Consider the following 14195-nt stretch of genomic DNA (forward strand, 5'->3'; position numbering starts at 1 on the left):
TGAAATAATTTATTAACAAAACATACACCCATTTTTAGCATATCACTTCTTAATCATTAACTAATCACTTATAAATGAATTACAACTAAACGTTATTATGAAGTGTTACCAGAGATTACATGGGTGTTGTGGTATTAACTGTGAACTTTTCAAAAGTTTTCTATTGTCACAGACCTACCTCGCAATTTAAAAATTCATGGGGTCTTAGTGTCATGAAGTCTGCATGTCCCAGAGTGTAGGTTGATTTGAACACTGCCACAAACAATCTCTGTTTCTGGACATGCCCACAAAAACGCCACCTATATAATCATTATAATGACGTTATTTATCAAATAATTAGCATGTCTCAAAAATTTACATTAATTGATGTGATGTTGTCACATTACTTACCTGTTCAGATACAGTCAGGTCACAAAATTTTCTGTCTTTCGGCAGGTTACTGTCTGTTGCGTCATCTGTCTTCAATGGTGTTGCTTTGTTTTTGTTTTTTAAAGTTTGGGCTCCTTTGGCAGGTTACTGTCTGTTGTTTCATCCTTCTTGGATGCCTTAGATTTGGTTTTAGGTTTGGGCTCTTTTTTTGGAATTGAATAGTACTTCGACCGTTCAGCTTTTTGTGGTGCTGGCTCTTCCCGTTTAGCCCAACTTTCCTCAGCAAACACCACACTCTGCTTTGGCCTCACTGGCCTCACTAGGAGGTTTTCTGGTACACCGTGATAAATTATATGCTCTCTGTATCTTCCTTTGAGGGATGCATACATTTTCTGTATGAATTCTGCCGGTCTGAATTTTCTTTTTCTTTTTTTGTGAAGAATTGAATTTTTCACAATGCCAAACCATACTTCTACATGGCAGTTGGTATCCCTTGTGTTGACAGAATCTGAAGTGTGGGTGGTGTTGTCCTTGTCCGATGCATGTTTCCTCAAATCTCTTTTCAATCAGGTCATCAAGAAACTGATGGCTTTTAAGGACTGTTGCAGTCTCATGTCTGGCCAGGAGCACAACACAAAAGTGTTTGAAGATTTCACTTGCTGCTTCCACATTTACTGTGTTTTGAAGCCTGGCAAACACAAATGTGGAGAACTCTTTTAGTCCTTCTTCCACATGCTGCCACTGACGGCCTTGATGATGTGGGCCGAACAGAGATGCAAAATAGTAATTCCTTTTATCTCTGCCCATGTCTTGGTCTTCATGTACACAGCATAGGTCCACTCCAGGTATGCGTCAATGCTCTTTCTATTGAAGGCAAGAACAACAGCTTGCATTAGAGCCCAGCTGTAGTCCGTTTCCATCTTTTGAACTTTGAGCCTGGTGTACTTCAACAGTTTCAGCTGAAACTGCATTAGCCAAAACGCAAGTGGTGGAATACTGTGTTCATACCTCCGTGAAGTTGGCCCCCCACCCAACGCAAAACGTCGCAAAAATATATCAATCGTTTGTGCTTCGTTTGTGCTGGTTTGTGCTGTAAAGATTTTCGTTTGTGCTGCTTTGGTTTGTTAGATATAAAATATTTATTTAAAGGTCATTCTCAGGTCACTCAGCCCCCCCACATGCTCTAAATTCACCCCAAATAGTCTCGTTCGTTTGTGCTTCGTTTGTGTTGGTTTGTGCCGGTAAAAGTTTCGTTTGTGCTGCTTCAGTTTTTAAAATATTAGACTTTACATTATAGGCGATGACGTCACCAGCCCCCCACACGCTCCAAACGGACTCAAAATAGGCTCAATCGTTAGTGCTTCGTTTGTGCTGATTTGTGCTGTAAAGATTTTCGTTTGTGCTGCTTCAGTTTTTAAAATATTAGACATTGAATTTTAGGGTCGATGACGTCACCAGCCCCCCACACGCTCCAAATTCTCCCAAAATACTCCTGTTTGTTTGTGCTCCATTTGTGCTGGTTTGTGCCGTAAAACAATCGTTTGTGCTGCTTTGGTTTTTTTCGATATTAAAATAATATTTAATGGTCATTCTGAGGTCACTTAGCCCCCCACATGCTCTAAATTCACCCCAAATAGTCTCGTTCATTTGTGCTGGTTTGTGCCGGTAAAAGTTTTGTTTGTGCTGCTTCAGTTTTTAAAATATTAGACTTTACATTATAGGCGATGACGTCACCAGCCCCCCACAGACACGCTCCAAACGGACTCAAAATAGGCTCAATCGTTAGTGCTTCGTTTGTGCTGATTTGTGCTGTAAAGATTTTCGTTTGTGCTGCAGTGTTTTGTTTTGTTTTTCTTTTCTTTACTTTTCTTTTCTTTTCGTAACAAACGGACACTGCGGATCACAGGATGTGTGGAATGTAACACCAATTTAAAGGTAAATGTTTTTACTTGTTACTGTAGGCCTATGTCCTTATGTAAATAACAGTATGTCATAAATACACGCACCATATACCTTACCTTTGCTGTATCTCTGTGCTTATACAGGCAATATGTGTGTGTGTGTGTGTGTGTGTGTGTGTGTGTGTGTGTGTGTGTGTGTGTACCTGGTATTCATCACGTTGTGGGGACCAAATGTCCCCACAAGGATAGGAATACCAGTAGATTTTGACATTTCTCAGGTCCCCATGAGGAAACAGGCTTATAAATCATGCACAATGAGTTTTTTTGATGAAGTAAAAGTGTGAGGGCTAGGTTTAGGTGTAGGGTAGGTGTAGGGCCATAGAAAGTACGGTTTGTACAGTATAAAAACCATTACGCCTATGGAATGTCCCCATAAAACATGTAAACCCAACATGTGTGTGTGTGTGTGTGTGTGTGTGTGTGTGTGTGTGTGTGTGTGTGTGTATTATATGCATGTATGAAAACTCATGATTCAATTAAGTCAGAATTATTTTACTTGAAAAACTGAATTAAAGTGGACTATTGAACATCCATTAACACAAATGATTGATCTTTAAAAACTTAAACTTAAAAACACTTATTACTGACAAGCCATGGCACACTGTCTGCCTTCAAGTCAAAAGTGCAACACAGAATAGATTGAAGTCCAAACTCCATGAAGCCTGACTTCCAGAAGAGCAGAAACAACTTCTCCAAACAGGAGTAGGAAAATAAGGCTGTGTGGCATACGACAAAAATACTTGTAAGATTAAATGCAAACAGTGCAATCAATCTTTTGTGTATAGCACTGCATGTGGGCATATTTTGTTTTTTTCTGACACTCCTGTCACTCCACTTCTTAGGTCATCAAACATCTCCCAGACACATGGAGACCTCCTGCAGTAGGCCACATAATGTCCAAGAGCATCCTGGGTTAAGCCTCCTTTGAAAGCAATGACTGCCCTTAAGGTAAATCTCTTTCCTTGGAGCATTAGATTGGAGGGAAATTCACTCAAAGGAAATTCTATGGAGCTGCTTCCCAGGTCAGTGTCAATCCACAGAAGTTCTCCCAGACTGTATCTGTGAGACACTTTCCCTGCACAGAGTACTTTCCCTGATGTAGAGTCTGTCTTGAATGCAGAGGGACACTGTGATGGACATTGGATTGGCCTGAGGCAGGGAGAATCCGGAAGGTTAAGGCCTTCTTCCACTGCAGCCTGAAGATGAGCGATGCCAGAAGACTGCAATACAGCAACAGAAGTACAAACAAATGGTATTTCCCTTGTGACTTGTGTGCTGAGACTGCAATACTGTGAGGAGCACTGTTTTGTAAAGCAAACACATGCATGTTTTGTCATTGATTTTTCAATGATAGTGGAGATGTGGCACTGTGCATCGAGTTGGAGAGCACCAGACTTTAGTTGGACAGGTTTGAATATTCCACTCAGCAGCTCTGCCCTCTTTATATAGGCCTGTGCATTCAGACCCTTTGTGCTGATGGTTTTCACTAGCTGGAGGAGGTTGTTGGAGTCCTCACCACAAACAAAATTTGCAAAGGTGACACTATCACAGAAAGCACAACATAAGCATTGACAAAAAGCATCAAATGCACATGTGTTCAGCACAGAGATTCTTGATTTCCTGAGTTTAACAGGCTGTTGATTATTTCCATTTTTCAATAGTTCCACTTTTTTCCCCCTCACAGATGGATCTGCATGAAGCCATTCAGGACAAGCAGAGAGGTATGAATTCCTCTTTCTCTTTTTGGGAGGAAGAGCTAGGCCTCTCCAGTTTTCAACAGGGTCTTCCTCAGGTGGATGGATGTTTGTGACAATGTCAGACGTACCAGAACAGGAAGCATCCATTTCTGATGTTACATTTACACCGCAATTTATGGTTGGTTGTGGACTGGCTTCTTTGACGATCACTGTTGCAGCAGTTGCATCTTCTTCACTTTTTTCTTTTCTTTTTTGTTTTGCAGAACAAATGCGCATGTTGCCTTCAATGAAGGACAGATGTCGAGCAATGAATCGATCCACTCGAATTGGCATGTTTTCATGCTTGAAAAGGCCATGTTTAATGTTTTTGAATTCTGCTTCAACATTGGCTGAACTTGCAATGATGTTGGTGCTTCGGAAGTGAGGGATCATTACCCCTGTCCAGAGTGGTAAGTAGCTTGCAAGCCAGATTATATTGGGAATAATCTCAGGGAGGAAGTGCATATTATCATGATCGCCATTAGCCACAATAAGTGACCTGCTTTCCTCACATATTTCTGTCACCCACTGCCTTAGGTCTGTCTGAGTTTGGTCACCCACCCACTGCATTTGATCCACTTTTTCCAGATCATCACGCTCTTCATCTGGAATGACAACAAACTCTTCTGCAATTCGGGTTTTCAGGTATTTCTTGCATCTTTCTGATATCAGAGGGACCCCAGAGCTGTCATTGCCCTCTGTTTCACTGAGAGCCACAACAGTAATGCTGCGAAGTAGCTCTTTAGCATCGTCCATGGATTGTGACTTGAGAAGCTGTGCCATTGACCTTACAAAGAAATCTTTTATGCGGTGTGTTTTTTTCTTCAAGCAGTCCCACTGGCAGATCATCTTGATGCAGTGTGCAACATCAACCCGGACAAAACAAGGTGGCACTTGAGCAGACTGATTGCCGAGTAAGACGCCACAACATGCATTGATGTAGGTCTTTAGATCACGATGAGGAGTAAAAGCCTTGACCAAAGCTCCGAGCAAAGCCAGTGAAAAGTCACTTACAACCTCTTTTGGAGTTGGTGCACCTGCACGTATCCATTCTGTCAGCCAATGTGTTATTGCATTAACAGCATGTCTTTCTGACAGCATTTGCACGACTGGGACGCTTGAGCTCTCATCACCTGCCAGAATGCCCTGATATAAGAAGACATGGCCAGACATGCCGTTTGGTCTCTGTAGTTTCCTCACTACTGAGCCAGTTGCGTCAAAACTCACAGTGGGGTTAGTAGATGTCTTTGATAATGACTTGTACATATACATTTGTGTTTGACTCCAATAGTGACAGAAAAACTTGTCCAATCCAATGTCTTTAATGCTGCCACTGTGAGGTGTGCTGTGTTTTAACATCTGCAGTGACAAAACAGGATCCTTGTCACCTAGTTCTAAGGCATTTCTCTCTTGCTTTGCTTTGCGCAGAGTGGCTAAATTAGGCAGATGGCTTGGCTCTGGATCTCCAAAATCCATCAGCTTTGTTGCCTCAGATGCCCTCCATACATGGGGTTCCATTCTACCCTCGCACAGTTCTTTGGATATCTGCACACGCAAGTTACCAGACATCGGACGCTTGGAACAACCAGTGTGCAGGGAGTCATCTGTGTTTTTAATTAAACACTTTAGCACCATTGGACTGTTCAATTCAGGCTCTCTGTCACATTTTATGTGAATGTGGGCATGACAGTCCTTACACTTGCCTCTGATTTTGATGTAGTTCTCTGTGGCTGATGGATAGACCTTGGCTCTTTTAAAGGCAAATGTGCAGGTGCTTTTCACTTCTTGCCAAATGTGATGATTTATCACATGCGTCCAGATGCCAGGCTTCAAGATATTGTATTCCCTTTTTTGTGTTTTAGAGAACTTGTTTTTGTACTGAACTGTTTCAGGCATAAATTCAATCCATTTCTGAAATGGAATTTCAAGATCAAAAGTCCAGCAATCTTTTGGTCTGGGGGAAAGGGACCCTGGCTCAAAATCACTGTCATCACTACTGCCACTTGTTTCATTATCACTTTCATCTTGATTAAACCCTAAAGCAGTCCAGATGTTGTGTCTGTTTAATTTAACAAAAGTGTATAGAGCCTTTGCGGTGATCTTGTTCTCTAACTGCTTGCTAAGCTCTGTCCAGATGCTCTGATTAGGAGTAGCTATCTTGCCATTTTTGACTATGGCCTCTTTTGATGAACACAGGACTGTGAAAATGGAATCCCTGTCGACTGCTGGTTTCTTGGGCATCTGGCATAAGCAAAATATAATTACTCAAATAATCCTGACTACAAAAATGGCATGTATAGTATAAACCTATATGTACTTTATATCTTATATTACTAAAAATATGGTAATATATGGTATGGTACGAGTGATATAAGTACTAGCAATGAGTTTTCTGTTCAATAAACATTGACAATCTTAGCTTAAATGAATGCTGTACCATTGTAACAAAGATTTTCTTCTTCTTTTTGTTAATTTGTCATAGTCTTTACCATTTCTAAAAAAGTTTTACTACAAATACCATGGTTAAACCATGGTTAGTGTAGTAAAATCATGGGTATGATTACCATGGTTTAACTGTAGTAACCATGATTTTATTTGTAGTAACAGCATGGTTAAGTATCATAAGGGTAACTAATATTGTGAACTGACACTGTTAAAACATTGTACTTACATTGGCCAGAAATTTGAGTTTGTAACTGTCTAAATTTTTCCTCTAACTCAATTTCCACAAGAGCATCTTGAACAGAAGTGTCAAGTCGTGGTGGGAGTGTAGTGTATCAGATGATACTCCTTGTAAATAAGATCAATCAGGTGACAACACAAGCACTGAAGTTACATAAACCTACAACTTGATGGCGCTCGCACACAAAACCATTTTAAGTGAGAGAAAGTAACAGAAAAAAAGAGTCCGACAGCAGGTGAATATTGAGATCCTTTTAATAAACATCACTACAACTACAAAAAAATATTGATAAAGAGTTGTTGTTCTATTAAAACATCAGTAGAATGCAACAATTTGGTTGAAATTGAATAAATGAGGAATCCAAAATAAAATGCTAAATAAAAGCAAAATAAAAATCAGCACAAACGAAGCACTAACGATTGAGCCTATTTTGAGTCCGTTTGGAGCGTGTGGGGGGCTGGTGACGTCATCGCCTATAATGTAAAGTCTAATATTTTAAAAACTGAAGCAGCACAAACGAAACTTTTACCGGCACAAACCAGCACAAACGAAGCACAAACGAACGAGACTATTTGGGGTGAATTTAGAGCATGTGGGGGGCTAAGTGACCTCAGAATGACCATTAAATATTATTTTAATATCGAAAAAAACCAAAGCAGCACAAACGATTGTTTTACGGCACAAACCAGCACAAATGGAGCACAAACAAACAGGAGTATTTTGGGAGAATTTGGAGCGTGTGGGGGGCTGGTGACGTCATCGACCCTAAAATTCAATGTCTAATATTTTAAAAACTGAAGCAGCACAAACGAAAATCTTTACAGCACAAATCAGCACAAACGAAGCACTAACGATTGAGCCTATTTTGAGTCCGTTTGGAGCGTGTGGGGGGCTGGTGACGTCATCGCCTATAATGTAAAGTCTAATATTTTAAAAACTGAAGCAGCACAAACGAAACTTTTACCGGCACAAACCAACACAAACGAAGCACAAACGAACGAGACTATTTGGGGTGAATTTAGAGCATGTGGGGGGGCTGAGTGACCTGAGAATGACCTTTAAATAAATATTTTATATCTAACAAACCAAAGCAGCACAAACGAAAATCTTTACAGCACAAACCAGCACAAACGAAGCACAAACGATTGATATATTTTTGCGACGTTTTGCGTTGGGTGGGGGGCCAACTTCACGGAGGTTGTGTTCATTGCTTAGCAGCTCACACACAGGAAGAGGTGGAGCATCTCTGCCTCTTCCAGGCAAAGTGAGTGCATAATACAGCACTCTTTTGCTTTGTTCTGGGATCTTTGACACAACACCTCCTGTTGCATCAAGATATAATGACACAGGCTTTTTTTCCCTGAGGTGATGAACCAGGATGCTGAGGCCTACTTCAGTATAAAGGTGAGCACCAAATGGGTTCACTTGGAAGTGTTGTATGTAGCCAGGCATGTCATAGAAGTTGCTGTCACACATTTTAATTATACGCTGTGTTAAATGCATCTCCTGTCATGACTCTGGGCTGTGGGTTCCCTCAGCCACCTGAGGTCGCTGTTCCCTTCCCTGCACTGCACCTCCCTGATCATCTGCACCTGGTCCTGTTGTCATTTACACTCATCACTCACACCTGTTCACGATACCGGACTATAAAGCTGCTCATGTCTCACTGCTCATTCTATCTGCATTGTCTTCGTGTGTGTTTCCCTGTTCCTGATTCCAGACCATGTTTCCTGTTTTGATTTTCAATTCTAATTGTGTTGTGCCATGTTGGCCTTTTGTTTATGTTGTATTTTGTTCTGTTTTAATTAAACATCCCTTCCCTGCATTTTGGACCCTGACCTCATCCGTGAAACGTGACAGAATGCAGAAAGCAGGTGTGAGTGATGAGTGTAAATGACAACAGGACCAGGTGCAGATGATCAGGGAGGTGCAGTGCAGGGAAGGGAACAGCGACCTCAGGTGGCTGAGGGAACCCACAGCCCAGAGTCATGACATCTCCATAAGCACATTTTCATGTACTTGCAAATTCCTCTTAAATTCTGCAGCAATAACCTTTAGTACATTTTTGTTCAAGCTTTGTGTCAGGTTACCATATATCAACTCTTGAACAGGTGTGGATTCCAACTCTTCTTCACTTGGCTTTGCTGGTTGAGCTTAACGTGTTCTACATAAACACACAATTAAAGCGACCATTGTCAAATTAACACCAAAATGACAAGGGTCAAGAGCCCAACAAAAGGAAACACTGGTCTCTTTGATGGAGATTTCAAACAAAACAATAAAGCATCTAAACCTCAGTTAATTCTCAATAAGAGCTTCTCTAGAAGTTTGACAGAAATAAACTCAGCCTGGTTGGTAATGTGAAGCTGATAAAGCTGTTTTAGGAGTTGTTTAATCAGATCTTAAATGATTTAATGTCTTTATTTCAGTTGATTTCTTCGGCTGTGGCTGAAGTCAGTTGTAGTTCTTGTGTTTCTCTTTCCTTCGGTGATTCTGCTTGATAACAGCAGCTGTTCATCATTAATGAGCAATCATCACATAATCTCATTAACTCGGGGAACTCGGGGATGCGAGCATTGTGAGTGCATGACCATGGTCACGCTGAAAAACCGCCGCTCTTTTGCGAGACGGCTCCCCTCTGCGCCCCGCGGCCCGTCGTTAAGCCGTCAGTGTTTTTCGGCCGCCGTGGCGAGGCAAAGGGGGGATTTAAAGGTTACGGTGCAGAACGCGCCGCCGGCTCCAAAAGCCCCGCGGCCGTCTGCACCCCAGCGTGGCCCCGTTGAGTGGCCAGAGCAGTATGCTCCCCCTGTATCCGGGCCGAGCATCTCCTTTGGCGCTCCACCAGAGGAAGAGATGTCTGTCGCTGCGTCAGAGGGTGAGTCTGACGGCGAGGCGGATATCTCGCCGGGCCAGCGCCCTCCCGTGGTTGCTGCTCCGGCTGACATGGACGCTGAGCTGTCGGCTATGCTCCTCCGTGCCGCCAGGGAGATCGGCCTCGAGGTGTCAGATCTACCTCCTGCCGATCCCTCTAGGCGTGGCGACTGGTTCCTGAGGGGGGCGCCTGCGGTTCCACCGCGCCCTCCCTCCGTTCCATTCTTTCCGGAGGTGCATGAGGAGCTGGTGCAGGAACTCCGCGCCGCCACCGACTTCGCCCTTCGAGCGACGAAGGTCACGGCGCGGTCTCTTGGTCAGGTGATGTCCACGGCCGTGGTCCAGGAGCGACACTTGTGGCTCAATCTGGCTCAGATGGCGGACGCCGACAAAGCTCGCTTTCTCGACGCCCCCATCTCCCAGAGCGGCCTGTTCGGCGACACTGTCGAGGATTTCGCCCAGCAATTCTCGGCAGTCCAGAAGCAGACGGAGGCCATCAAACATATCCTGCCCCGCCGCGAAGTCAACATCCCGCCGCCGGTGGCCCCGCCTCCGCCTGCCCGTCGCCGAGGGCGCCCCCCTGCTGCCAGTAGGTCAACTCCAGCTCCCGCCGAGGGTCACGAAGCCGGGATGGCTACCCGGCGCAGAGCCGGCCGCAGGAGAGCCGCGCCGCCCGCCTCTCAGGGACCGGCCAAGAAAACCCCCCGCAAGAAATCTGCGAGGCGTCCCTGATGCGGGCAACCCAGAGGTGGTGGAGATTGCTCTTCGGGGGACAGTGACATCAACTTCCCCACTCCTGGTGGAGAGCCGGGAGCTTCTGTGCACACAGAATTTAACATCGCCGCCGGCCTACGGCTCGGCGGTACCCACATTTTCACAGAAAGAGCAAATTTCCTCACCTCTGGGGCCTCGGCCCCGAGTTCCCCTCTCGAGCAGAACTTACACTCCTCGACATCGGACTCGGAGCCCGGCATCGCCAGCACGGGATCCAGGGAAGAAGGTAAGCGCTGCTTCTCGCAGCCAGACTCGCCCCCAGAACTCAGCGTTCTCTGGGGTCAGTCCCCTTCCCCCGCCCCCTTAGGCTGCCCCACCGCGGTCACATCGGTCAACGTTCCCTTGATACCGCTAGCGAGCCGGTTGAAGGCGTGGCTTCAGCTCCCCAACCCCTCGCGGTGGTTGATACGGACGGTACGTCTCGGCTATGCGATTCAATTCGCCAGGCGTCCGCCCAGGTACAGAGGTGTCCACTTTACTACTGTCCATTCGGACACGCATGCCACTGTCCTGCGTGCGGAGGTTGCAGTCCTACTGGCGAAGGACGCAATCGAGCCAGTCCCTCCAGCCGAGATGAAGTCAGGGTTCTACAGTCCCTACTTCATCGTGCCCAAAAAGAGCGGTGGGTTAAGACCCATCCTGGACCTCAGAGCTCTGAATCGGTCCCTTCTCAGGCTGCCGTTCAAGATGCTCACGACGAGACGCATGCTAACCTGCATTCGTCCCCAGGATTGGTTTGCAGCCATCGACCTGAAGGACGCGTACTTTTATGTCTCGATCCTTCCTCGTCACAGACCCTTTCTTCGCTTTGCCTTCGAAGGTCGAGCGTATCAGTACAAGGTTCTCCCTTTTGGCCTGTCCCTCTCTCCCCGCGTCTTCACCAAGGTTGTGGAAGCCGCCCTGACCCCTCTTTGGCAGTCGGGGCTTCGCATTCTCAACTATCTCGACGACTGGCTCCTGGTAGCTCACTCGCGAGATCTGCTGTGCGAGCAGAGGGACCTGGTGCTCCGGCACCTCAGCCATCTGGGCCTTCAGGTCAACCGAGAAAAGAGCAAACTCTCCCCAGTGCAGAGGATCTCTTTTCTCGGCGTGGAGCTGGACTCGATCAATATGACAGCCCGCCTCACAAACGAGCGCGCGCAGTCGGTGCTGAGATGTCTGGACTTATTCAGACACAAGTCAGCGGTCCCTCTCAAAACCTTTCAGAGGCTCCTGGGGCATATGGCAGCCGCGGCCGCGGTCACGCCGCTGGGCTTGCTTCATATGAGACCGCTTCAGCGCTGGTTACACGATCGAGTCCCAAGACGGGCATGGCACCGTGGCACACTTCGGATTGGCGTTTCCCCGCAGTGTCGCCGCCTTTTCAGTCCGTGGTCAGACCCTGTCTTCCTTCGGGCCGGAGTTCCCTTGGGACAGGTTTCCAGGCATGTCGTGGTGCACACCGATGCCTCCACCACGGGTTGGGGTGCTATATGCAACGGGCGAGCAGCCTCGGGCTCCTGGACAGGACCTCAGCTGCAGTGGCATATCAATTGCCTCGAGTTGTTGACCGTGCTTCTGGCCCTTCGTCGCTTCCGATCGACGCTGCGTCAGAGGCACGTGCTTGTTTACACCGACAGCACCGCGACTGTGGCGTATATCAACCGCCAGGGCGGCCTTCACTCACCTCGCATGTCACAACTCGTCCGCCGTCTGCTCCTTTGGAGTCAAACGTGGCTGAAATCGCTGCGTGCCATTCACATTCCAGGGGAACTCAACCGTGCAGCGGATCAGCTCTCACGGCAGTCCACCCACCCCGGAGAATGGCGGCTCCACCCCGAGACAGTCCAGCTGATTTGGAGTCGATTCGGCCAGGCTCAGATAGATCTGTTCGCCTCCCCCGAAACCTCCCACTGCCAGCTCTTTTTCTCTCTGACCCAGGCTCCCCTCGGCAGAGACGCCCTGGCACACAGCTGGCCTCCGGGGCCCAAGTACGCCTTTCCCCCAGTGAGCCTCCTTGCACAGACCCTGTGCAAGATCCGGGAGGACGAGGAGAAGGTCTTGCTGGTCGCGCCTTATTGGCCCACCCGGACCTGGTTTCCAGAACTCATTTCCCTCGCGGCAGCCCCTCCCTGGAAAATCCCCTTGAGGAAAGATCTTCTTTCTCAGGGGATGGGCACGATTTGGCACCCGCGTCCCGACCTGTGGAACCTTCATGTTTGGCTCCTGGACGGGACACGTAAGACCTCGCCGGCCTTCCCCAGGCCGTGAGAAACACCATCATTCAGTCCCGAGCCCCCTCTACGAGGCAGGCTTATGCTCTGAGGTGGGGTCTGTTCGTTGACTGGTGCTCCTCTCGAGATGAGGACCCCCAGAGATGCACGATTGCAGTAGTGCTTTCCTTCCTGCAAGAGAGGTTGGAGCGCAGGCTGTCCCCTTCGACTCTCAAAGTCTACGTCGCTGCTATTGCGGCTTATCATGACGCAGTTGATGGAACATCCCTAGGTAAGCACCCACTGGTCGTGAGGTTCCTTAGAGGTGCGAGGAGACTTAATCCTCCCAGACCACACCTCATACCCTCTTGGGATCTCTCCGTCGCCCTCCGTGGCCTACGGGACGCCCCATTCGAGCCACTTGCCTCAGTTGAGCTAAAATTTCTGTCTCTTAAGACAGTACTCCTGACTGCACTGGCCTCCATCAAGAGGGTAGGGGACCTACAAGCTTTCTCTGTCAACGAAACGTGCCTTGAATTCGGGCCCGGAGATTCTCACGTCACCTTGAGACCCCGGCCCGGTTATGTGCCCAAGGTTCCCACCACGATCAGGTGGTGAACCTGCAAGTTCTGCCCCCGGAGGAGGCAGACCCAGCTTCTGCGCTGCTCTGCCCCGTTCGTGCTCTGCATACTTACGTAGACCGTACTCGGCACTTCAGGCGCACCGAGCAGCTCTTTGTCTGCTTCGGAGGTCAGCAGAAAGGGAATGCTGTCTTCAAACAGAGGTTGGCCCATTGGGTGGTAGAAGCCATCTCCCTATCTTACTTATACCAGGGAGAGCCATGCCCCTTAGGTGTTCATGCCCACTCCACTAGGAGTGTTGCCTCATCCTACGCATTGGCTCATGGCGCCTCACTAGCGGACATCTGTAGAGCTGCGGGCTGGGCGACACCCAACACCTTCGCTAGGTTTTACAACCTCCGCGTAGAGGCCGTATCCTCCCGTGTCTTGACATAAGACTTAGGCGAGCGGGAGGATGGCTGGTGTCGGCTTGCTGCGCCATTCCCACGTGGATCCGTGCGCTATTTCCCAGAATGTTCCCTCCGGCGAACCCTGGGTCCTCCGCGCCCCGCAGTCCGGCCTAGATGCGGAGTAGTCCCTGACTGTGATCCTGCCTGGGTCTCCTTCGCCCCGCAGGTTGTGGCTTAGTTTTTTATTATTCCAGCGGAGGAGACCGCTGTTTCCCTCGTGTATCCCTAAAAACCTTTATGGATATATTGAATTATTCTCATTTCCACATGTAAAAACTTCATGTGCTCCGCCCCCCCAACCCATGCTTCAGTACAACTGGCATCCCTGGAAGGGCCCCCTTATTGGGCCTCAGGGCGTTGGGAAGGTTACGTTACACTTCGCCTCCCGGCACGTATACTTGTCAGCACGTGAAGTTGTTGCGTAACGCGGCGTCAGGGTCGTGGCCTTTTCCATAGGGCTAGTTCCCATGTAACGTCGAAGTGATTCGACTGAAGGGGAACGTCTAGGTTACGAAGGTAACCCACGTTCCCTGAAGGAGGGAACGGAGACGTTACATTCCCCTGCCACGCCCCTGGCGT

The 14195-nt window shown here is 47.5% G+C and overlaps 1 long non-coding RNA gene across 1 annotated transcript; it reads left to right on the top strand.

The window, feature by feature from the left end:
* Window positions 1-637: 637 nt before the first annotated feature.
* LOC141326540 (uncharacterized) lies at window positions 638-6370 on the top strand. Its single transcript, XR_012353913.1, has 8 exons — window positions 638-3352; window positions 3451-3582; window positions 3780-3866; window positions 4015-4205; window positions 4291-4476; window positions 4604-4711; window positions 4899-5299; window positions 5495-6370. It is a non-coding gene; the product is annotated as an uncharacterized lncRNA (long non-coding RNA).
* Window positions 6371-14195: the final 7825 nt, after the last annotated feature.

Source organism: Garra rufa, chromosome 2, assembly GCF_049309525.1.
Source record: "Garra rufa chromosome 2, GarRuf1.0, whole genome shotgun sequence".
Lineage (NCBI taxonomy): Eukaryota > Metazoa > Chordata > Actinopteri > Cypriniformes > Cyprinidae > Garra > Garra rufa.